Below are 26,838 nucleotides of genomic sequence, written 5' to 3' on the forward strand. Positions count from 1 at the left end.
TCTGTTCAGTATTTAACTGTGGGTGTTTGCCTCTGCTTCCATCAGTCACTGGATGAAGGTTCCAGGATGGTTATAGATATCAAGTTTACTATCAGGAATAGGCATTCGAGGTGGTCTCTACACTATTGCTTAGCTTGCCGATTGGTGTCATCCATTTAAATCACTAGAGGTCACAATGGTACCTGATCTGTCTTCTAACCTATGATTCCCTCTTCCCTCTATCCTACCCCCAGTCGACCTTCCTGTTCCTCCACGTGATACTCTCTCTTCCACTTCTCCCCCTCTCTATTTCCCAGGTCCCCTTCCCCCCTACCCCTCGCCGTGATCCCCATCTGTTCAGAGGATCTTGCCTCATTTCTCTTCTCTTGGGTACCATGTATATCTTTTAGGTTCTTTTCTGTTTCCCAGACTCTCTGTCAGTGGAAGTGCAGACTGGCACTCTCCTGATCCATGTTTAAAATCCATGTATGAGTGAGTACATACCATGTTTGGATATATTTTTAAGAATTATGTTTATCACAATTATGGAGTACAAAAATGTAAATAGAAAAAATATTATGTTTTTTATGAGTTTTGAAATAGCAGGTCTAATCAAGGAGGGATATAGATAGAACCTGCTCTAGGTATTAGTCAACACTAAAGAGGGAACCAGGAATATTAATCGTTTGTGAAGTATCATAGAAGAAACAAATGAACAATTTTTAATAGATATTTTAAGCTATGAACAAAAGATTGAGAAATGAACTAATTATGTCTGAAAATATAGGGTGCTTGGATTTAAAATGAATCTTACTTATTCAAACCTACTATATGCTAGATGGCATACAAGAATCTGTAATATACTGATAGTGCAGCAGTGTAGAATATCAGCCTTAACGCAAAAGATATGAAACTGAGTGATATGAAACTCTAGTTAACTATTGTAGTAAGAATTACAGATTAATTATGTTTCATATTTTAAATTTTTTGCTTATTTATTGGATGTATATATTTGTGTATATACATACATATGTGTGAGAGAGACAAAGACAGAGTACACATTTCCTGAAAAAGAAAAAGGTGAATAATTCATTGCTATAGCATATACACCCAAAATCCACAGTTACCAATATTAACCAATTTAGTAAAAGTTGTCAGGTTTTCTTAGGCATTTAAATGCCTAAAATATGTCTTTTACTTCTTCAAATGGATGAACATGCTCTACATATACTTTTTGAATATTTTAATTTATGTAGTATTTTTAACTTATTTGTAATTATGGATGTATGTATGTTTCTTTATGTGGGAAAGTTGATGTTTGAATGCAAGTACCTAAAGATTCCAAAAAGTATCAGAGGCCCTGGAATTAGGATTTACAGATAGTTCCCTGCTTCCCAATAAGGAGCGTAGGAACAAAAATCTGGTCCTTTGTAAGTGTAAAAGTTTGGAATGGCTGGATTATCTCTACAGCACTTGTTGACATCATTTTGTTTTTTACATACGACATTACAACTCTTTGAAACATCAGAAAATTCAGAATTCCCCACTTAAAAAGTAGGGAATGAGCTGTCATAATTTGTTAAATAGCATAACAACTCAGGGACTAACCCTGGTTACTACAATTAGATAAAGTATCAGTGATTATGTCTGCCTGGTATTCCCCCACAAACACAGGAGTTCCATTTCCCTGTTTCCATCTCTATCCCTTTGTCATGATGAGCCTAATCCAGTAAACATACAACTTCCTTGTAACTTGTAATCTGTCATTTACAATAATAAGCCTGAAGCCCTTACTAGAAAGAAGTAGGGTTACAAACTTGAGTTATACATTTGCAGTCACAAAATGCAAATTCTTTAAATTCTTTCATAATCAGAATTATTTTAAATATAGTCCTCTCAAAGATAAGTATATCAGGGTTTACCTCGACATTTGGAGCTTTGATGCTGTGTTGAGGTTCCAGGAGCACATGGAGTCATGATTTTAAAAAATATATATCTGTAGTCAGTTCCATCCCAGTAGGTTTGCTTTCCTTTCTGGCAGGTATTTCTTGGCTTCTCTTGGCAGTATCTCTGTTGTTTTCGTTCTGTTATCAAAATATACTATTTAAGTCATTATTTTTCTTAACTTGTGTCTTAGGGTTTCTATTGCTGTGATAAAATACTATTACAAAAACTTAAGATGAGGAAGAAAGCAATTATTAAGTTTACACTTCAGGATTTCTGTGTATCACAGAAGAAAGTCATGACAGGAACTCAAACAGGGCAGTTTCCCAGAGGCAGAAGTTGAAGCAGAGGCCATAGAGGAAAGGTACTTACTGACTTGCATCCCATGACTTGGACAATCCATTTTCTTATAGAACCAAGGGTCACCATCCCAGGGATTGCACCACCCACCACGTGCTGCGCTCTCCCTCACTGATCACTAATTGAAAAAAAAAATGTCTTACAGCTAGATATCAGGGACACAATTCCTAAGCTGAGACTCCTTCCTTTGGTGATTCCAACTTGTGTCAGTTTGACACACAAAACCAGCCAGCACAACTTGCAAATAAAAGAAGAGATCATTGTAGTCTATGGTTAAAAAGAGTCTACCTTGCTTGTGAAGTTGTGACAACAGGTGGTGCTTAGTCTATGATGTCCCCAGGATTAAGAAGGGCAATTCCAGTGCTGTTTGATTTTTTTTCTTCCTTTACAATGTATCTTTTAATCAATTTTCTTAATTATTGAATGACTTAATGTAATTTTGCTTCACTCACTTCAATCAATTTCCATGCCCACTTTTTTCATCTTCTACTTCCTACTCACCCACCGAATTTTCTTCTCTTTTTCCCAATTGAGTTTGTGTTGGGCAAATACTCCTAGGTATGGAGACTGGCCCATAATATGGCTGAGGTACAAGTGTCCATACCATTAAAGAAAAATGACTTTCCCTTTCCCAAAAGCATTCAAATAACTATAGATCTTCATCCAGTGGTTTGATTTTGTCCCCAACTTTCCTCTTCCATGGTAGGATATTATTTGGTTTGAGCTTACACAGTTCTTGTGAAGGGTATTGCAACTGCTGTGTCTTCATATTTGCAGCTCCCCGTTTTTCCCCAGAAAACATGGTTGCTTTTCTCTTATCAACAATGAGAATTTTTGAAAAGGATTACCAGAAATATAAATGGTGGGCAAAGAATTTTTAGGGTAGTTTAATGATTAATGCTAATTGTCACCTTGGCAGAATGCACAATCACCTTGAAATGAAGTCTGTGAGGTATCATAGGGACTGTGATAGTTGATGTGAGTTGGCTCATTTTCACTGTGGGTGGTTCCAGTCCGCACAGGATTTTTTTCGAGCTCCATGAAATGAGGAACAGTGAGGTGAATACTAGAACACATTTCTTGCTATTTTTGTGGGGCTATAAAATGGCCATCTGCCTCAATTCTGCTCTATAGACTTCACCAATATTGTGGACTGCCTTAAACTATGTGCTGTAAATAAACCCTTTATTTCTGACATTGATTTGGTAGAAGTATTTCATCACAGCAGAAAAAAAAATACTAGCACAATCAGTGAAAACTTTGAGCATCTGACCCAGCCTTTTACATTGATTAAAAAATAGAAAGCTATGCAATATACATGGAGAGGTAATAAAATCTATCAAATTTCATTCATCAGTTCACCCTCAGGGCTTTTTAAAACTGAGAGAATGTCTATATTAGTAAATGTGAGAATATGGGAGATTTCTGTGCTTTCCACTCAATCTTACTTTAAAACTAAAACTGCATTTTAATAAAGACTAATTTTCAAAGTAATTTAGAATAAAAACAACCCAACCAAAGCCACACATCATATAATCCATCTAGTTAGATAGAAACAGGTATTCTCAACATAGAGTTCAAGAAAAACATATTGTCTAGATTTCTTCCATTGCTGTGGTTTCTGTCACAAAAACAACCTAAAGGGAGAAAGTTTTTCCTTGATTTACATTCTATGTTGCAGTACACCCCGGGGGGAATGTAAATGTAGGATGAGGAAGCAGTGACACCGCACAGTCAAGTGTAAGAGGAAATGATTATATGCTTTCCACTGCTCACCTCTCAAATATTCGTATACATTTTAGTGAAAAAGCCAAACTGTGGTTTTACTCACAATGGTTTGGATCTTCCCACATCAATATTTCAGGTAATTATTCTCAAGCATGCGTACTTCAACATGATCTGAATAATACTTCTTTGGGATTCTCAGGTGAGCCTAGATTCTGCAAGCTACAAATGAAGAATAAGAAAAAAACAAGTTTCTTTCTGCTATTAATTTTGATCCTTATAGGTAGGAAATTCAGATGATTAAAAATTTTTAAATGTTAAATATTTGATTTTTTATTTTATTCCAGGCAATGTGGATATATATATATATGTATGTATATATATATATGTATGTATATATAATTCCTTTTCCTCTGCTATAAATTTCCTCGCTTTACCCGAGAAGTATAAAATATACATTTTCTTCAGCAAATATAATTTGTTTTCACTTCAGCTACATCTTTACAAAGAAGATATACCTGCTATTGGGAAAGCACTTGAAAAGGAAATTCAATGTTTACATAAAGGAAACACAATTATTTGAAACTTCAAACACAGATACAATTATTGGAATTCTCTGATACTGCAGAAAATAAGTTGATGAAAATTAGCTTTAAATTATATGACTTGTAAATCCTGTACCAGCTTAGTTATTTTCTCACCAGTGTGTACTCTTAACTACAGTAGCAGATATCGGATATTCACTTTGATCTCCTGCAGATTTCTTCAGATTTTTACATATTTTCCCAAGACAAGTAGATTTTCAAATGCAGTAAATTACACATTCAATATGAAATTAAATACATCTTGCACCGATAGTTACAGAAAAAGCAAAAGGAAGGAAACAAGATGTGAGATGTATTTTCCAAGTTTGCTACAGTGGACATCAAAAGTCTCATTTGAAAGATGTAAATTTCAAGAGTTTGGGTTACTAAGAGATGATATTATGGGTATAGGGTTAATTGGTAGTTATTCTTTCTATCCCTCCCAGCACCACCTTTGTGGTAGTTTAGACAACAGTGGCAGAAGCTGCCCTTCCACAGATTACCAAGTCTCTCTCCATTTCTCCTCTATTGTGTGAACAGACACAGTGGGGAATAGCCTTTTCCTCTTTTCTGAGGGTGTTTGTGAGTATGTGATTTGCACAGAATACATAAAAAGAGCAATAGCACTGGAATTAAATAAAAGGTCGAATGGCAATCTTTTTGCCTGTACAAGCTTTCCTTTTATAGTCTGACATCTGGCGCCTATTACCAGAACAAATTACAGCAGTTCCAAGTAGTGGATGTGGATGAGAACTTCCTGTTCTCAGGCAGCTGAGCCATCAATGTGAACACAGGAACTGGGGATGGAAACAAAGAAACCATAGAAAAAGATGTGTCACTTCTGCATACTTAAATGAAGCTAAATAACAGATGTATTCTTTTGCAGAGTAATGATGCTTCCAATTAATTTCATTTGTAATAGGAAACTCAAGTGGTTCAGTGGGATTTAATCATCAAAATTCAAACATTACATACATAATCACAGTTTTGTTTTGTTTTACCAGAATAAAGAATAATTTTTGTTTGTGGCAAATTAATGCACTTTCCTAAAATGCTTTAATGAATCTGCAGCAAATTCAAAATTTTCATAATTTCAAATTTCTCTTCCTTTTTAATTACCCCATTTTCATGTTTTCCTAGATTCTTTTTGTTAATTGGCATTTTGTATTGAAAATGGATTTTTTTCATATGATACATTCTGATTACTTTTCCCTTCCCCGAAAACTCTCAGATCCTCCCCTCCTATAAATCCACATTATATTTTTTGCTCTCTCATTTGAAAACACAGGCATTTATAATATAAAGAAAAGAATAGTAAACCAAGATGAAATAAAAGCAAACCAGAAAGAAAGCATGAAGAAATGAACAAAAAAGAGCCAAAAAAAGCATAAGAAACATATAGACACAGAGACACAAACATTGACACATACAAATCTCCTACAATAATAAAATCAGAAGCCATAATAAATAAGCAAAAAACTTTAGGGTAAGGAAAAAGGTTAAAAATGCCCAAACATTGCATGATGCATCTATGCTTGCACTTATTGTATTGGTCATTTACTGATATACCCGTCAATGGCCTTGACGAGACTATTGGAAAATTTCTGTTTGTTACTGGCTAACAATTGGAGAAAACTTCTGGATTGGGGATTTTGGTTTGTTTCCAATTCCTCTCTCATGGTTGAGTCCCCATCAGGCCCAGACTTGTGCAGACTGTCTGCATGCTGCTGTAGTCCCTGTAAGTTAGCTTTGTTTATCAGTACTTCTCTGTTTAGAAGACATTGCTTCCTGGATGTTCTCCATCCTCTCTGGCTCTCAAGTCTTTCTCCTTCCTTTTCTTCAAGGATCCTGCACTGTTCTAGGATGGGAAAGAGATTGATATTGATATCACATCCAGTAATGAGTGTTCTAAGATCTCTCAAGCTCCACATGTTGCAAGAGGAAGTTTCTCTGATGTCAGCTGCCCAAAATAGTAATTTATTAGTACAGATAAATATTACGAATGTTATTGGGGTATTTTGCTGCTACAATTCCATCAGTAGGACAATAGTATTTGCTGGTATGCTAGGTCCCTGGGTGCCCTGAGGGGAGGGAATTTGTGGAGAGATCTCATTAGGATTGAATATATCTCATATTAATAACCACAGCACATCTGACATTTAGAAATGAAGAAATAACTGCCCAAAGGAATAGACAGGAATGTAACACAGTTCTAACAGATCTTTTAAAATAAAAGTACATAGTCAAATATAGGAGGACCTGCTGAGAATCAGAGAGAAGAAGGAGTAAGACAAAGCCACCATCACCCACTTTTTTCCTAGCAGAAAAGAGAGCAAGCTCCTGTTTCTTCTCTCTTATATTCCTTTTTCTGCCCAGCCATCTCACTTCCTGTTTGTCTGTAAAGAATTTCAGATCACAATAGTTAGTTAGTGGAAAACTCTACCCTGTGTTCTTCCAGCATGTTATATTTGTAAAAATTAGATATCACCACATATTTCATATTTCAATTTTTTGTTTAAAAGTAAATTATACAATTAATATAAAAACTATATACAAGGTTTGAACACCAACATCAGTCTCTGGGTTTTTAAATTTTGTGTTGCATATTTGTACCCAACATTAAGGCAGGAATTCTTGAAAAACTTGTCGTTAAACTACAGACTCTGGCCTGAGATGCAGGAAGGACTCCTGTCTTAGTCCCACACTGGCTAGGTTTTCTTTTTTTACCCAATTCTTTGATTGAGTGTGGAAGTTTTCAGTTGTAGTTTTTCTAAACAATGCTCAATTTACACCCAAACATAGGAGGCTTTGTCCAAAGGCCATACCTGTAACAACTGTTTCTTCTTAACTATCCCCTGTGTACTTTTTCAGAAGGCCAGGTCATTTTCTCTCTCCTTTTCCTGCTCCCTCTCTCTTTTTTTCTGTCTCTCTGCCTCACTTCCTCTCTGGTTTTGAACATTTCCAAGAGCCCCTATCCTCCAGCTGCTACTCTCAGCTCACATTTCCATGCTAATTCTGGAATCAGACTTGCTATGCCTCACATTTCACTGACGTTGCTAGCAGATTTTGTAAGACTATTGTGCATTCTTAAAAGGAAGAAATAATTAAAAAAGAGACTTTTCTCCCATATTAAAAGTGGAAAAACAAAATGGAGTGAGGTAGGGTTCTGTTTGATTACACAATGCATTATTTAAATATGAAACAATTAAATTAAGGGTTAATCAACTTAAAAAAGAAAGAAAGAAAGAAAAGAATAGAAGAGAAAATTTGCATTGAGATAGAGATGCCATGAGACAGGGTTTTTTATTAGGGAAAGGGATCATAAAAAGGGGCAAGATTGCCCTCTAGAGAAAGGAGCAGCAGGAGAGAGAGGAGAAAGGAAACAGGAGGAGAGAGAGGAAATGGGAGGAGAGAGAGGAGAACAAACAGACACAGGGAGAGAAAGAAGAATGGGAAGTGGTCAGGGCAATTTAAAATGGGAACATAGTGAATATTCACAGGTGGTGTTCTTAGTGGCTGCATCTGAGGGCATATCATGTCAGAACCCAAAGGACAGGTAGTACAGATGCACGGATACTAACAGTTAATTTTGTAGACTGGATAGACTTTAGTAAAACTATTTTAGAACCTGATTACACTTACCCTGGTTTTCCTGGTTCAGAGAAGAGTCAAAGAATATTGAACAACAGCCTGAAACTTTGGGAGGTATACGTATCTCCCGAAAACAAATTATTAGAGATGTAGATTTTGCTAATTTAGAAAGTCAAAGTTACTTGGTGATCACATTTTGGGTTTATGCCAATTAGCAGCTTTGAATGCTTGGGACAGAATGGAGCAGTAGGAAAGAAATGTGAGTCATTTACAAAAGTTATAATATAGGGCCCAAAGGAAGTCTTCATGGATTTTTATAAAGACTCATTTCAGCAGAATGACATCATATTCAGAAGCTTAAAAAATAGTAATTGAAACTATGGCTTTTGGAAATGCTAATTTTCAATGAAAAAGTAAATTAGACCTTTAAAGGCAAGGTCAACACCTTTGGAGAATTGAATTAATGATAAATTTAATATTGAAACTCATGATCATGATGATGACACATGGAAAAGAGAGTGATTTCAAGAGGTTGGATGAAACATTGCAATATCTGATGTTTTAATTGTGACAAACAGGGTCAATTTAAGAGGCATTTTAAACAGTATGTTTCTAGAACTAGTACTTTTTTAAACATAACTCAAACAGAACATCCCACCCTTCTGGTTTATTCCTGAAGGTATAAAAAAGCAAGTATTTGACAAAGGAATGCAGGTCAACAAGGGACATTCAAGTTAATAAGTTCCCTTCAGGAAATGCCTTTAGGGGCCTCTGTTAAGCCCCCATGCCAAATTCTTTCATGCACTTCCTGCCACCATGGATGAAGAACCTTATACCTACTGTAAGAATACATACTGCTGTGTATTTTATAAGAGCTAAAGAAGAGAAAAAAATTTCAGGATAATCTATAAATCAAAAATAATAAAAATTAGATTGCTAACTTCCCCAAAGTTAGGGTTGGGAAAAGGATATTTTTTCTGTCTTGAACTCACAGAGATTTGCCTCCCTCTACCTCCTGAGTTCTGTGATTAAAGGCTTATGCCAAAACTCATGACTAAAAACAGGAAATCTCAAACAATTTTGAGTAATAAAAGAACTGCTAGAAATTGACGACTTCCTTTTATGACATCCTGGAACCTTCATCCAGTGGCTGAAGTAAGCAGAGGCAGACATCCTCAGCTAAACACTGAAGTGAACTCATGGAACCCAGCTGAAGACAGGGAGGAGTGATGAGCACAGGGGTTATGACTTGGTGGGTGAAACCCATAGAAACAGCTGACCTGAACAAGGGGGAGCTCATAGACCCCAAATGATAGCTGAGAGGTTGCATGGGACTAATCCAGACCCCTTGAATGTGGGTGTCAGTGAGGAGGCCTCAGCATCCTTTGGGGCCTCAGACAATATATCAGCATTTAGTCCTGTCATCCAGATGGACTTTGGGAGCCCATTCTACGTGGAGGGATGCTGTCTCCACCTGAACACAAGGTTGAGGGCTTAGCCCCTGCCCCAGATCATATGACAGACTTTCGAGATCCCCAATGAAGGGCATCACCCTCCTTGAAGAGTGGGGTGGGGATTGGAGGAGGGCAGGAGAGGCAGGAGAGGAAGGAGAGAGAGGTATCTGGGATTGAGATGTGAAGCAAACTTGTTTCTAATTTAAATTAAATAAAAATCGTAAAAAAAAGAACTGCTAGATGTATACAATCTCAAAATATACAGCAGGGCTATAATAAAGACCAGAAATGTTTGGCATAAACACAAACACAGATATGTTGATCAACAGAATTGAAATAAAGTCCCAGATATAAGTCCATACGTATCACATGGTCATCTGATTTTTTTTTTTTTTGGTTTTTACGAGACAGGGTTTCTCTGTATTGTTTTCAAAGCTGTCAGTCCAGCCCAGCCTCGAACTCACAGAGATCCGCCTGCCTCTGCCTCCCGAGTGCTGGGATTAAAGGCATGAGCCACCACTGCCCAGCTGGTCACCTGATTTTTATAAACAGAAAACTCTCTCACTCTCACTCACACACACACACACACACACACACACACACACACACACACACACTGGAAATAAAACAAAGCAACTTCAACAAATGGCGCTGGTCAAATTGCATGGTTGCAACAGAAATTCATTATTTTCCCAGGGTGTTCCATGGATTTTGCAAGAGAACATATATCCTGGAAAATAACTAACTTATATTTTTATTTGCTTTTCTGCTTTGAAATATAATTCAGCATGGTGACTGTACTTATTCACAAAATTATTTTTTACCTTATTACACACGGAGTAAAACAAACATAATTTGTCTAATAAAATAGAACTAAATTCATAAGTAGCATGTTTTCCAGTGAATTAATTTTTCATCCAAAATTTGTGATACTAGATATGTACATCTCAAATGTAAGCTAATGAAGGGATCATATTTTTATTCATTTTCTATGGGATTTCTGAAAAAAATAGTTGTTATATCACAGGGATCATGTTTAAATTATTTGTTAAACTGTACATTATATTGTTGGTGCCTAGCCCCCACAGGGTCTCTGAGTTGTTTGTCAACTGATAGCCACAGGTTCACCCTGTTTTCTATTCCAGGTTTACTGCCCATGCATTGCCCCACTGACATCATCAACATCTAGCAGGAGGAAAATACCTCTCTTCCACCTGGGATTTTTCCACTGTGCTGTAAGCCTGTATATAAAGCTTCTTCCTCCTACAAGAGAGAGACCTCTCAGCACTTGTAGTAAAGACACAAACACACACTGTCTCTCTCTCTCTCTCTCTCTCTCTCTCTCTCTCTCTCGGCAATAAAGGCAACACATGCATTCTCTTAGTATAAACAGCTGGACGCCTTGTCTTTCTTTTTCTGATAACTTGGACTTGCTTGTGGTATGGGCACCACAATAAATGATACTATTTGAAGGATAGGATGAAATATATTCTTATGAGTTTTACTTAATCATCATATTTTGTAGAGAGATGCCTTTTTTGTTTTCTAGCCTCTTGTTTTTTTTTTTCCCTACCAGTAGCCTGGGCTCTGCCACATTGTAGTCCCCAAATAACACACAAGACGCTGTATTAATTATGAAGCTGTTGGCCTTGTTTGTTTCTTGCTGGCTAGCTCTGACTTAAGTATTTATCCCATAATTGCTAATCTAAGTATTTCTCTTACCAGAGAAAAGTTCCAGACATCTTACTTCTCTGGCTGGGTACATTGTGACTCCCTGTGTTTCTCCTACCCAGAGTCCTCCTAGTCCTGCTAGTCCCACCTATCTTGCTTCCCTATTGGGCAAAAGTGCTTTATTGACATATACACAGCCTGAGCACCATGCTCTCCCTGATCTAACAGTTGGATGGGAATGAACAGAGAACCCAAATTCAAGATTCCAATAAAAGCATTTTTGATTTTGCCTACGTACTTGAACTCCCAGTGGTCTTTTGGAGGCTCATGACTTGGAAATAACAAAAAAAATGTCTGACACGCTTCATCATTTCTAGAGCATTCTTTGGCATTGTCTCCCCAATTTTCTGGTGATTGTACTTACATTTCTTTCATATATGTGTATATTGAATATACTTATCCATATTCATTTGTTCTTTATTCACAATATACAGAAAATGGAAACAGCCTAGATGGCAATCAGCTAATTAAAACATAAAGAATCTGCAGTACATCTACCCAATGGAATATCATTTATCTAATGAAAAAATATTAAATTTGTAGGAAAATTGATAAAACTAGAAACAGTCATTTTATCTAAGATAATTCAGACCCCAAAAGCCAAATATTATTTGTTTTCTCTTATGTGTGAATGTTAGTATTTAAGCCTCTGGAATATGTTCTACATCTGAATAATCACAAAGGTTAGATATAGGTAAAGTGTTTGGGAGGATTGCCCCAATTGTCATGAATGGGAATATAAAGTTATGGACAGATGGGGGAGATGAGCAAGCATGTTAAATGATGAGGGTGGAAGAGGGCAATGAGGGAAGGAATATAGGGTGGAACAATTAACAATGAGGGCCATGTAAAGGATCATATGGAAATTAATTCTGTAGAAGCTTCCATATACTATCTCTCAATAATTCCATAGTAGTAAACACTGTTAACTCTGTTGATGAAAGATTCATTTTCTTATCTTACATCCATTATATTCTCAAAATGAACACTTCTGTATTAAAAGAATTTCCTTTATATCAAAAATACTAACAAACATTGATTATTTTGGTAAAATAAATTAAAATATATTTTTAAATTAAATATTCAAATTTTTTCTCGAGAACAAGATGACAAAAATTGGATGATTAAAGTCAAAGTTACACAAGAAAAATAAGTCTTTCTTTTCATACAATTTTAACTAAGCATTTATAAATGACAAACCCCTAATATTAGAGGGACATGATTCTGTTTCCAGTTTTTATTCTGCTTACATATCTTACTTTTGAAATTGGAGTAATTAAGTTAAAGCCTACAGTTATCTGACCACATAAATCTTGGGGGCCAAATAAGAAGTGACCTTAAACTAGATAAACTCTATTACAAAGATCATTTCACTGCATGTTAATATTTACAAATATTCCAACCTGCTTATAAAATAACTGGTTGAATTTATGCTCCCGAAATTACTTCAAAGAAAAGAGTCGTCAAATTTATTTCGAGACTTAATTGGCTTGTGTTTAATTAATCATTCAAAAGCTAGAAAACTTTAAAAATTTTGAAGGCATTCCTATGATAATGAAAGTACAATGTTTTGGTTCTGTTGTTATATTTAAAATTTTTGAAATTAGGCTTAAAATAGAGTTACATCATTTTTCCTTGCCATTTATATCCTTCAAAATTTTGCATATATCTGTTTTTGCTCACTTTAAAATTCATGGTCTCTATTAATTATTAATTATTGTTACACACAATTATGTGTATATATATACATGTGTATTTCTCTGCTCTCACCATTCCTGAATTGCCTATAGTAGAGTTACTGTTTATTAGGCTTTTCCCTACCTCCTCTTGCATGCCTATATTGCTCACATTTTGGCAGTCATGCTTGTGAGACTTTATGGGCAGTGTGAAGACACATTGTTTATGATCTAATAAGGGTTGCCTGGAGTTCAGAATGCAAAGCTATAGAGGCCAGGCAGTGGTGGCACACAACTTTAATCCCAGTAATCAGAAGATAGAGGCAGATGGATCTCTGTGAGTTCCGTACCCAAGGTTACACAAGACTGAATTAGTCTAAAAGTGAAGCAGAGATCAAGCCTTCAATTACAGCACTAGGGAGGTATATAATTCAGGAGCAGGGTCTCAGAGATGGAATTAGTCTCCAATCATGATAACCTCAGACTTGGTAGAGGTAAGAACTCCATGGTTGCTTGAATGCTTTGCTTCTCTGATCTTCAGCTTGAATCCTAATATCAATCTCTGGGTTTTTATTACTTGTGCTACAGGGTATAACTTCTGATACTAGTAAGATTCATGATCTCATGGCAAATTTGCTGATCCTCAGATTCTTATAGTCTTTCTTCCCCTCTTTCTAAAATGTTCCCTGAGAATTAACTGTGGGAGTGTTTTGTAGATGTATCAATTGACATTGTAGCTCCAAAACACTGAATTTTGATTGCGCTTGTTATTCTCTACTTCTGTTTGATGTAAAACTTTGTTTCTATAAGGTCAAATAAGAGGATAAAACATAGTCTTAAACCGAGAATTGTTCGCACATAACTTTAATCCCAGCACGAGTGAGGCAGGGACAGGCTGATCTCTATGAGTATGAGGCCAGCCTGATCTACAGAGCAAGTGCCAGGACAACCTTCAAAGCATTACAGAGAAACCCTGTCTTGAAAAATACCAAAGAAAACCAAGAAAACATAAAACATAGTCCTAAAATAGTTCAGTTAGAGTCAGATCCCTATACATTGCTTTCCTTTGCATATCGAATAAAATTGGTCCATTGGAAATATGGTCATCATTCACTCTTCTTGGAACATCACAAAAAAGGTAACTATTACAAACAAAGCATATAACATGAATTTTTTCATTTTGTCTTATGTGCTATAATTAAGCACATGATTACAGTCCAATAGCCAGCTACAAATTTTATCAGCTATCTTGGTAAGCAATCCAGCATTCCTTGTAACTTTACTTTTATTTATTTTTTATTTAAATTAAAAACAAGCTTGCTTCAACTATCAATCCCAGGTCTCTCTCTTTCTCCTCCTCCCCTGCCTCCCACTTCTCTCTCCTACGTAGCTAGGGTGAGGCCCTCCAAAGGAGAATCTCCAAAGACTATCATAGCATCCAGGGCAGGGCCTAAGCCCTCTCCCATTTGTTCAGGATGAAAGAGCATCCCTCCATGTGGAATGGGCTCCCAAATAACATTTGTTTGCCAGAGATAAATACTGATCTACTATCCAAGGCCCCATAAATTGCCAAGGTCTCCTCACTGACACCCAAATTTAGGGGCTATGGATCAGCCCCATGATGACCTCTCAGCCATCAGTCTGGGGTCCATGAGCTCTCCATTGTTCAGTTCAGCATTTTCTGTTGGTATCACCAGCCCTGTCTTGACCCCTTTGCTCATCACTCCTCTCTCTCTGCAGCTGGGTTGCAGAAGTTCATTACAAGCTACTAAAAACAGCACAGAGGGCAAACAACCCTGACATGAAGAAGCACCATATTAGTTTATATATATGACAACAATAGCACAAACTAATAGCAACTTCTCAATGAAAATTGAAGCAATGGAATAATTTAAAATTAATAATCAAAAGCAGAACCAAATAAATATTCTTCAACAGATTAAAAATTGTAATTATAAATTAAACTTGAAAGTATTTTGACCAACAAAACTACACAATGAAACCCTAAGAGAAGTTCTTCACATAATGGAAAAGATAACATAGAGGATACATTATGCAAAAGGGCAAAAGTATCACCATATTTGGCTAATATCAAGGATATCTTCTCCGATTCATTTTCTTCTCTTAGTTTGTTTTAACAACATTAGATTGGGTAGAGCATATATTATAACACCTTAATAGAATGAAATTATGCAAGTATAGATAGGTGGGAGATATATTACATAGATAGTTAGATGATAGATAGATAGATAGATAGATACATGCAGAAACACACACAGAGGCACACATGTGTATACATGTATACATGATATTGTAGTGAAGCAATATATTTTTTCTCTTTTGCCTCTTTTTTAAAATTATTTATCTTTTGTTATAATAGTTTAACCATCACCTCCTGATATCCTCTTCTTCCTTCCTCTAACTCCTCCCACACACGTCTCCTTTCTCTTTTTCAAATTCATTCCATCTTTTTCAAATTAAACTGCTCAGTACTAGCTTTATAAGAGAAATGCACAGTGTAATTTTTAAAGAAATACTGAAGAAAGAATCTGTAAACTCCTATAGATGAAATATCAGCAGTATATTTGGATAAATGCTACAACTCCTTCAAGGCACTGACTTCTGAAAATTCTTCCCTAATCGAAAGGCCTACTTGCTCATCCACTGCCAATCTCTGTGCTTTATAACCACACTCCTATTTCAGCGTTTAAGGATTCTAGGAAGAATCTCTCCTTCCCTCTTTCTCCTCTTTTCCTCTCTGCTTTCTTCCCTTCATCTCTACTTCCCTCCTCTTTATACCTTTCTCTTCTTAACTTTAACTTTATGCTCATTTATATTATGTCTACATCTAATGAACTCAGGGCAAAATGTTGAGTCATCTCACCAAAAATCAGTACTAAGCAGTTCAAATGGACAGGCCTTTTTAACTTCCTCTAATTCCAACATGCTCTCATTTTGAAATTATATTCTTTGTGTCATCATCTCAACTTCCCCCTTTCATACACACACACACACACACACACACAACATATAAGAGACTTGGTGTGATTCACAGGGACAGAAAAAGTAATGGGGAAGAATGATTAATGTCATAGCGCTAACTGTTTTCTTGAACTTTGATTTTCATCATGTGAAAAGCAACAACTACCTGCTTTTTGTGAGTGCAAATAATTCCCTTTTGCAGTTCATCTGAAAAACCATTCAGTTCTTTGAAAACAATGTTCCAAATATAGCTGAAAAATTGCCAACATATTTGATACAACATTTACATCCCTCCCAACCAGGTAACCCAGTCCCCCACCCAATCTCCACTCTGATCCCCAGGGAGGGTGAGATCTTCATGGTGGATCTTCAGTGACTGTCATTTCATCCTGGACAGGGCCTAGGCCCTCCCTCAAGAGTCCCAGCTGAGAGAGCATCCCATATTGTGGCATGGGCACTCAAAGATTATTTGTACACCAGGGATAAATACTACAGAAGGCCCCATAGATTACTTAGGCCTGCTCACTGACACCCACATTCAGGGGATCTGGGTAAGTCCCATGCTTTTCACACAGTCATCAATCTGGGGTTCAAGAGGCTCCCCCTTGCTCAGGACAACTGTTTCTGTAGATTAAGCTAGACCAGTCTTAACTTCTTTTCCCATGAGTTCTCCCTTTCTGACACTGGATTCCAGGAGTTCAGTTCAGTGTTTGTCTGTGGGTATCTGCCTCTGCCTTCATCAGCTGCTGGATGAAGGTTCTGTTTCCCAGACTCTCTGGCAGTGGGATTGTATGCTGGCTCTCCCATGATTCATGTCTAAAATCAATAAGTGAGTGAGTAAATACCACGTTTCTTTTTTTGTGACTGGGTTACCTCACTCAAGATGGTTTCTTTTAGTGCCATCCATTTTGCCTTCTAATTTCAAGATGCCATTTTTTCCACTGAATTGTATTCCATTGTGTAAATGTACCACACTTTCTCTATCCACTCTTCAATTGTGGGATGTCTAGGTTGTTTCCAGGGTCTGGCTGTTACAAATAATGCTGCTATGAACATAGTGGAGCAGACATTCTTTTTGCATGAATGTGCATCATTTGAGTATATGCCTAAGAGTAGAATTGTTGGGTCTTGTGGTTGACTCATTCCCATTTTCCTGAGGAATCTCCATACTGATTTCCAAAGTGGCTGTACAATTCGGTACTCCCACCAGCAGTGAAAGAGTGTTCCCCTTTCTCCACATTCTCTCCAGCATAAACTGTCATTCAAGGTTTTCATTTTAGCTATTCTGAGAGGAGTGAGATGGTATCTCAGAGTTGGTTTGATTTGCATTTCCTGGATGGCTACGGTTGTTTAATATTTTCTTCAGTGTCTCTCAGCCATTTTAGACTTGTCTACTGAGAATTCTCATTTGTTTCTGTACCCCACTTTTTGATTGCATCCTTTTGTGTTTTGGAGACTTGTTTTTTGAGTTCTTTGTAAATTTTGGAGATCAGATCTCTGTCAGATGTGGGGTTATCCCCCCTGCAAGACATACTGGGAAAATGGAGGCACAGAACTTGTGGAGCAGCCAACCAATGACTGGTCCAATATTAGGACCATGTCATGAGAGGAGCCTATGCCTGACACAACTTGGATGAACAGAAACTAGACACTGGATAGCCTAGAGACCTAGGATTGAAAAAAGCCAATCAATAAAATGATTACTAAAGATATTCTTCTGTGCTTGTAAGCTGGTGACTAACCCAATCATCGGAGGGGAGTCGATGCAGAGACCCACAGATGAACCTCAGGTGGAGAATACACCAATTGGAAATGGACATATCCCCTCTGCTGTTTGAAGTTCAGGGAAGCTGGCAGAAAAGTTTGAGGGTATTTTAGGGGTCAGAGATGTTGGGAACACCAGGAAAACATGGTCAGTATAGGGCACATAGGAGCTTACAGAGACTGAAGTCTCAGTCACAATATTATGAAGTATTGAGCCTGAATAGATATGCACTATATCCTCAGCATAAACAGTGCGGATGTTTAGCTTGGTGGTTTGTGATACCTAACCCTGAAAATGTTTTTTTTTCTGACTTCTTTTGAGATCTTTTTCCTCCTACTGGTTTGGTTTGCTCAGCTCAAATATGAGGGTTTGTGCCCTAGTCTTATTGTAACTTTTTGTGCTGTGTTCTGTTAATGTTCCTAGGAGGCTGCTGTGTTTTGAAGAGAAAAAATCCAGTCATTGGGTGATATGGAGATTATATTTCTTAGGTCATTCTGTAAGTAAATGTCTATATTGATGAAAAATTGAAAAACATATTATAACCGTAAATAAATGTTTAATCCTGAGTAGCTCTGGAAAGATGGGGTTATCATGAACAGGAGAGAAAGTAATCAGTAGACAGAAAGTTTATGAGAGACACAGAACTCATCACAGGATACTGAGAATACCTCTTAAGGTATATACTCTTATAAACTGCAAAATATATTAATAGTGAAAATGGAGGGTATTATAATTCTAATGTCTACTTAAAATTGTGACATCACTGATCGGTACATAAGTAAGTACTTGACATATTATTCAGCAACAATTTTTTGTTCTTAATCAATTATTTTATGCTTGGCCAGTTTGTACACTCAAAAGGTGACTTAAGTATTTTCCAATACTGTTTTATTTAATTTAAATACTTTTGGAACATATAATAAGACAATTAAATTACCTTGTTTTGAAATTTCTCCTCCCTTTTGAAAACAACTTTCATTTCACATACTCAAAAATGAGTTGTATAATTTTCTTATGCAATCCATTATAAATCAATAAGCATTTCTCTATATTTATGGAAAGAGTAGCATTAACCCTAAATCATGAACATGTGACCTTGTCTATAGAAATTTCCAGGAAATGTAAGAAGAACGTCAGAGGTTATGACTCACAGGGTGAAGCTAAAAATATATCAAGCATGTGAGGAAAAGCTCAAGGGAGCATCCTATATTGCCTGGCTTCCTTTTCTTCTTTCTCCGATATATCATGTATTATTCTATCATCAGTCTCCATATATAATTCCTTCTATAGAAACACAGAAGTATCAACATTTCTCTGCAAATTATTTCTGAAATATGTTTACATTTTACACTAATGGAGGTAAACCTTAGGAAATGTTTACGAGCAAAAATAGTGATTCTTTAAAACACCTTCCTACCATCTTTTTGAGAATTTTATTTTCTATTTTGTTATAAACACTAGCATAAACACTAGCCCTATGTTGAAATGTTACTTGTAAAAAGATTCTTATCCCGAGGCTAAGACCACAGCGTACAAAGGCAATTTTGTTTCAAAATGCCATTTTTATGATCTAAATCTCTTACATTCCAAATAAGCAACTTGGGAACATTAGGGCTATTCAAGTCTGGTTCAGAAGTCAGTCTCTTAAAGCCTGCATTGTGTTGTGGTTTTGTGAATTACATGCTGAGTCATATTGCCTTTTCAAATTTCACAAGCCAAATTCATTCTGGTAAACTTCAGTATCTTAAAAGTAAATGTAAATACCCTGTTTATGCAGATGTAAATAAACAGATTTATAGGTACAATTATATAATATATAGATGTATGTGTTTTATGCATATGTAGTATATATAAAGAGAGAGATACATAAGTGTTTGTGTATTTATGTGTTATAAAAGCAGAATATCAGTCTTGGGAATGTGTTACTCTCTGCTGTTAATAGGTATTTATGACCTTTAATGAACCCATATTAACTTAATTTGAGACGAAATTTTGAATGGTTTATAATACTAATCTGTTTCTACACCCAGTTAACTATTTGGTCTTGGAGAATATTGCTTTTTGTTCTCTTAACCTACCCCCATTATACTGAATGTTTCTTTTAAAAAACTATGTACCCTCAGCTACCTGAGATAAAATATCCCACTCATTTCATTAATATTTCTCTCCATTTCTAGAAATTGCTTGTTAGAATGAGGGATGATTTCTTCACATTGCCATGTCAAGTGCTGTTTAGATATACGAGAAGAATTTTCATGCTTTGTCAATGAACCCTAACCCCAGAAGATAAATTATCTGGAGTTATTTATGTCAAGTGTGGCTATTAAAATAAATTTATTTTTCTGGGTGCATGCCAAGGTCAGATATGGGACCATTCAGTTTCATTCTGACCCAAAGAAGCATTTGGATATGTAGAGGGAGTAGGTCAAGAATGGCTAATATTCTGCAGAGTTGGTAAGTATCTCAGTTGTCACAATGTTCTGGTACTGTAAGTGATTGTCATGGATTCATTTATTCAACAGGGTTTCATTGTGTAGTCTTGGATGTCCTGAAACTCCCTCTGTAGAACAGGCTGGTCTCAAACTAACAGAAATCCAACTATATCTGCTTCTAGAGTGTTGGGGTTAAAGGTATGTCCCAACACTGCCTGGCTAATTTTATCAGTATTTTTTTATGAAAATGTTCATTTTATCAACATACAAGCAATAACACTACCAACAAAAAACTTATATGGCCATATTGATAAATGTGAAAAAATACAATTGATAAAAGGCATATCCTGGAATTCTCGAGTATAAGAAGATTATATCAGTGCCTTAAGAAATCCATTTATACAATGGGCTAAAAAGATAGAATCACAAAAGAAATATCCAGAATAAATGACTCAAGTGATGAATTGCCCATGTTTTTATAATTGTTTGTAAAATTTAATATTCCTTCTTGATAGCAGGAGTGTGACAACCTGGAAATAAAGAATATGTAGCTTCAAGTTTTCTTGACAGATGTTTGGAGTAATCAGAATGAACTCCTTAGAATTGTGTTCACTATGTGAAGCACTAAAAAAAGGTAAGCTGACCACAAGTAGATAATTTCAGAGGCAATAATTTCAGTACTTGAAGAATCAAATGGTGCAGCTGAGCAGTGGTGGCTCACAACTTTAATTCCAACACTCAGGAAACAGACACATTTGGATCTCTTTGAGTTTGAGGATACAGTGGTCTACAAGGCTAGGAAAAAAAAATCAAATGGTGTAATGGTGACCAAATAAGTAATGATATGTGGAGAGAAATTAAGGAAAGTACTTAAAGGATAATCCTTATTTATAGTGCCAAGGTCAAGAGATAAAATGACAATTCATAGGAATGAAAGACAGAAAGGGACATATGAGAATGAGTTATATTTTTCTTTTTCCCCTTCCCCCTACTCTTTCTCTTACCTCCCTTCCTTTCCCTCATGCTAGAAATTTACACAGGAGATCTGGTCCCTTTAGCCTGCTGTGGGGAGTGGTCCATGTATATTTTTCTTAGGATCCTCCTTGTTTCCTAGCTTCTCTAGGGTTGTGGAATATAGGCTGATTATCCTCTGTCTCTGTTTAATATCACTTCTGAGTAAGTACACACCATGTTTGTCCTTCTGTGTCTGGGATACCTCACTCAGTATGGTTTCTTCTAGTTCTGTCCATTTGCCTATGAATTTTAAAATGTCATTTTATTTTTATTGATGATTAATAATCCATTGAGTAAATGTACCACATTTTCTTTATTCATTTTTCAGGTGATTGATATCTAGTTTGATTACAGGTTCTGGCTATTACAAATAGTGATCCTATGAACCTAGTTAACAGCTGCCCTTGTGGTATGAATGTGCATCCTTTGGGTTTTTGCCTAAGAGTGGAATTGCTGGGTCTTGAGTGAGATTGATTACCATTTTCCTAAGACACGGCCATACTGATTTCCAAGTGGCTGTTCAGGTTTGCATTCCCACCAGCAGTAGAGGAGTGTTCCCCTTTCTGAACATCCTCTCTAGCATAAACTATCATTGGTAATTTTGATTTTAGATGAGAATGAATATTTATAGAAGAAACTAATTCACTAGTTAACTTTATTGTAAAGCATATGGTCAATTAATAAGCAAGATGGGACCAAGGCATAAAAATGTTATTCTGTATCCATGACAATAAACATATACTCTATTTGGAGCCAGAAATACAGAATTCAGAATTAATGCTTAGTTTTATAGTGTTTGAGATACTGTGATCATAGTAAAGTTATTTAAACTTTTCAAACCTGAGTTTTTTTGCCACCAAAACATTGTGATAATATTGTAACATATAAGAAGCTAAAGGGAAAAGCAAATATAATGTGAAAAACCTCGGCATCAAAGCGCCGGGCACTGAACCGAACCGTCTGCCCAAGAACCGGGGCCAGACCACTGGCTGCAAATGCAAGAGGTGATTTATTGAGTACACAGGCGCCTGCGGATGCTACTGCAACTCGGGTGCAGAGCATACCGGGCTTTCAGGGAGTACAATATTTATAGAGTTTCAATGGTTACATAAGTAACGGGCATTTCATTGGCTCATCTTGGGGGCAGCGGTAGTTCCCACGGACTAAGTTTCCTGGTATTACTTTATGAAAGACCCAGGCATACTTCAGCAATTATTATCCGGGTCCCATGACTACTATGGTGATCATAGACACAACTGGGGGCAAGGGTAGTTGCCAAGGACTAGGTGTCCTGGTATTGTCATATGAAAGTTCCCAGCACGCTTCAGCAATTATTATCCAGGTCCCATGACTGCTATAGTGATCACAGACATCCTGTTTTGAGGGTGAAACACCTGGTCTGGGTTTCTTTCATTAGGCAACGGCCTGGCCTTGCTTTTCGTTTCCTAGGGGGTCCTGGGTAGGGGTCTTTCAAATGTTCTCAAAATTAACAGCTTATTAGGTGGTTTTCAGGTTTCTGAGACTGCTGTCAGAGGCTCAATAAGAAAATAAAAAATAATTTTAATAATTAGAAGTGAGCATATCAAACACTTCAGCTTTTGCTTCCTAGGTCTGCTGTGTTTAATAACTTGACCTCTGTCTTCTCATGACAAAACCATGAAACTAATCTTGCACATTGTAGAAAGAAACTTAAGCATAAGGTATTTAACATTTTTTTTTCGAGACAGGGTTTCCCTGTGTAGCTTTGGAGGCTGTCCTGGAACTAGCTCTGTAGACCAAGCTGGCCTCGAACACACAGAGATCTGCCTGCCTCTGCCTCCCGAGTGCTGGGATTAAAGGCGTGCACCACCAACGCCCGGCGCTGGTATTTAACTTTTAATTATCTTAAATTTCTACACATTATTTGATGATAATCTAAAAGCATCCTTACTAACTACCGTTGTTTCTTCTCTTTTCCCTTCCTCCACTCACTTCTTTCTTTTTTGTTTCCTTGCTTCACTTCATTCTCCAATTTTTCTCCTTCCTTCACTCCCTCATTTATTTTCCTGCTCCCTCCCTCCTTTCTTCCTCTGCCCCCTTTCCTTTTCCATCTAACTTTCAATTTAGGGATTACTTAGCTAGTAATGAGATGACTGCAGCAACAGTTGAAACATCACCTGTTGAAAGGTAACTAACTTCACTTTGCAGATTGGTTTTCATCGTTTAGTGCTTTTCTTCAAACCTAATTATTGATTATTTTTCTATTATTTTTTATTTTTATCTATAGTTAATTCTCAACTCTTTTCTGTTATGTTCCTGTCTTTCCCTTAGGTACTCAGTAAAGCTATGAGTATGCATTTAATTTGGCATTTAACAAGAGGTGATAATTAATTTGCTGTTTTATACCATTTCACCATAAATCCTGGGCTGTATAGGAAGAAAATAAAATAATAGAGTGATTATTAAAAATAACTAAGGCGTTATAAAAATTCAGCTATTCATTTTCCATGATGGGGACTCTGCACAATAATATGTGAAACTGGGGCTTATTAGATAGCTTAACTTTTAAGAGCATTATTAATCTTGCAGCACTAGAGTTTGGTTTCCAGCATCTTTGTCAGGTGCTTCTGAGTTACCTGTAATTGTTGTTCCACAGGATCTGAGATACCATTTTGCCCTCCATGGGCACCTGTACTCATGGGAAATAACTGTACACAGATGAAATTGAAATGTATGAGAAAACAAAATAAAGACTGTGGAAGAAACTGTCATTGTTAAGAGCTAGCTCACTCTAACCTCGGAAAACACTCAATTATGGTTCCAGTTTTCCTCTCCTTGGTGCAATTACTGAATAACAGTAATTTTTTGACTTGTCTTTCATTCCTCCCACTTCCCATAATCTTTTCTTTCCCTTTTCACTTCCTCATTATGAAAGGAGTCATGATGAATATCTTCATACAATAGTATCTATATTTATATTCTACCATTTTTAGTTGGATTTTTCAAAACATCCAATGCAATTTGTTGCAAATGAAGAAAAATCTTGATACATAGCAACTAATAGTAAAAACTGACCTAGTTTATGTTTGCAATTTTAAATATAGGTATATTCCATTAAATAGCAGCCTGATATTCAAATATATTTGAAATTTCACTGATTTTATTTTACATGAGTAAGGAAAAGATACTAACTAGAGACTAAAATATTTATAACTATTAGAAAAAAATACATCATATTAGAAACAATAGATTATATATCTACTATAATTAATAGAAACTCCAAGTAATTTTTCCATTTTTCCCCTGTTTATGGCAGAACTTATGCCTCAGTGAAGAAAGTACGATGAATTAGTATTTAATCTAAGTATGCAAAAATTATTAATAATAAAAATGTGTAATATTTATATTTCTATATAGATAAAATAAATGAATGAAAAGTAATTAATTATCATTTACTAAAAGGAGAATCTTATGATGTGGTATGAGAGATACTCTGATATATATATATGGGAGTATATCACTAGAATTTATTCTAATATGTATATTTGGTCTAGTAATATTATATTGTTCCTAAGTGCTATGACTTTTGCTGCATATGGTGTGGGCTCCATTGACAGTGCCAGGGATGGTTTCCAACTCATATAATGTAATTTTGCTACTTGTTTACTCTCTAAAATTCATTCCACTTTGATACCAGTATAATGTCAGGCCCTTCTCTTGTTCACATGCATCACCTAAGATTGAGATTGTTCATTAATCATCTCTTCTGATAGCATGAGTAGTGTCTTTACTATGTGTACCATTAAAACTAGGAATGAAGCTTCTAGATATATACAAGCTCAAGTTTTCTAATTTCTATGACTTAAGTATGTGGAGTATGCAGGTGGATCTCTGTGAGTTCGAGGCCAGCCTGGTCTACAAGAGCTAGTTCCAGGACAGGCTCCAAAGCCACAGAGAAACCCTGTCTCGAAAAACCAAAAAAAAAAAAAGTATGTGGAGTATGAAGAAATGTGACTGTCAATCATGTCCTATAAACCAACCAAGAATACTGGAAATTTTTCAATAGATGTCCACTAACAGAGAATCTCTCCATATGTGCAGGCAATGTAGATTATTCCGCCCTAAATGGAATATACACACACAATTCTCTTTCCTGAGCTCTGTGATCTACACAGAAGTTACAGAAAGTCCTAAGAACCAGAGGTACTGGATAGATTCAAATTTCCTAGATACAAAAAGACAGTTGAATTTAATGCATAGTGATGGAGAAAATATGCACAATTACTTGACAAAATCACACAAGACAAAATCAAATGGATGAGCCAAAGGTGGGTATTGAATCTCATAAATAACATAGGGTGAATGTCATGTGACACCTTTTAGAAGAGGAAGAATCAATTTTCTTTACTGGTATGACTCATAGTTGGACAGTTACCTTCCAGGAAAAAACTACTCCCAAGAGTCATTTGGTAGCATACACTAAATTTTATAGATAAAGAATTAAAATGGAATACAAATGTATGAAGGTGCTTAAGGACATGAAAATGGTGGGCGCATCTTGGAAGATTTGGAGAAATGGAATAACATTATTGAAATACATATTGTGGTGATGGGAGATGTCCTTCTGTAAATCTGTCTCTCTTGTTGGTTGTTAAATAAAGCACTGTTGGCTAATAGGGAAGCAAGATAGGTGGGACTAGGAGTCAAGGAGGATTCTGGGAAATAGAGGCAGTGTCAGATACCATGTAGGCTGCCAGAGGAGAAAAGATCTGGACCCTTTTCTCTGGTAAGAGAAATACTTAGACTAACAATTATTGGTTAAATACTTAAGTCAGAATTTGTCAGTAAGAAACCAAGAAAACAGCGAACAACTTTATAATTAATATAGTGTCCTGTGTGTGTGTGTTATTTTGGGGTTCAGATAACACGGCAGGACCCAGGCAACTTGTGGGGAAAACTACTCTCTACATTATGGAATTCTCAGAGAAAGAATAAAATACCATATGACAAAGAAAGTTATAAAAACAAATGAACAACTTAATGACATTTTATAGAGAAAAGAGACAATATTTCATTTGTGTGAGCACATCAGACCTTGAGCAGAGACCAACTTCCCCATCAGCCTGGGAGTAGGCAGCTATAAAGACAATCTTTACTAAAAACATGTTTACTAAAAACAATACAATGCCTGGGGCAGTAAGTTCCTGAAAAGGGCTTGCCCACGGGAACCGCCCTATCCTCAACCTTTTCCAAAGACTAACAGCATCTTCAGAACCACCGGCCACCAACTCTAGTGTCAGGGTATATAATAGCTAGCCAGAGTAGGAATAAAGGAGAGTCTTTTGAGGAGCCTTCTGGTCTGTGTTGTCAATCCCCAACACCCTCTGCACATTCTCAGACACAGGCTGCGCAGCAGGCACAGCACATTTGTACAGTTAATTTTTTCACAAAAGCTAAGTATCAGACTTGGTTGCCACTTCTATCTCATGTATTAATCAATAGTAATTTCTGTAAATTCATGTTCATTGCATATTGCAAACATGACCCAAGCACAAATGTCCATCTTTCAATCCCTTCTATCAATTTAGTTCTTTCATCCCTCTTCATAGTGCATATTAAATG

This window comes from Mesocricetus auratus, unplaced genomic scaffold (genome assembly GCF_017639785.1).
Source record: "Mesocricetus auratus isolate SY011 unplaced genomic scaffold, BCM_Maur_2.0 Super-Scaffold_100676, whole genome shotgun sequence".
NCBI lineage: Eukaryota > Metazoa > Chordata > Mammalia > Rodentia > Cricetidae > Mesocricetus > Mesocricetus auratus.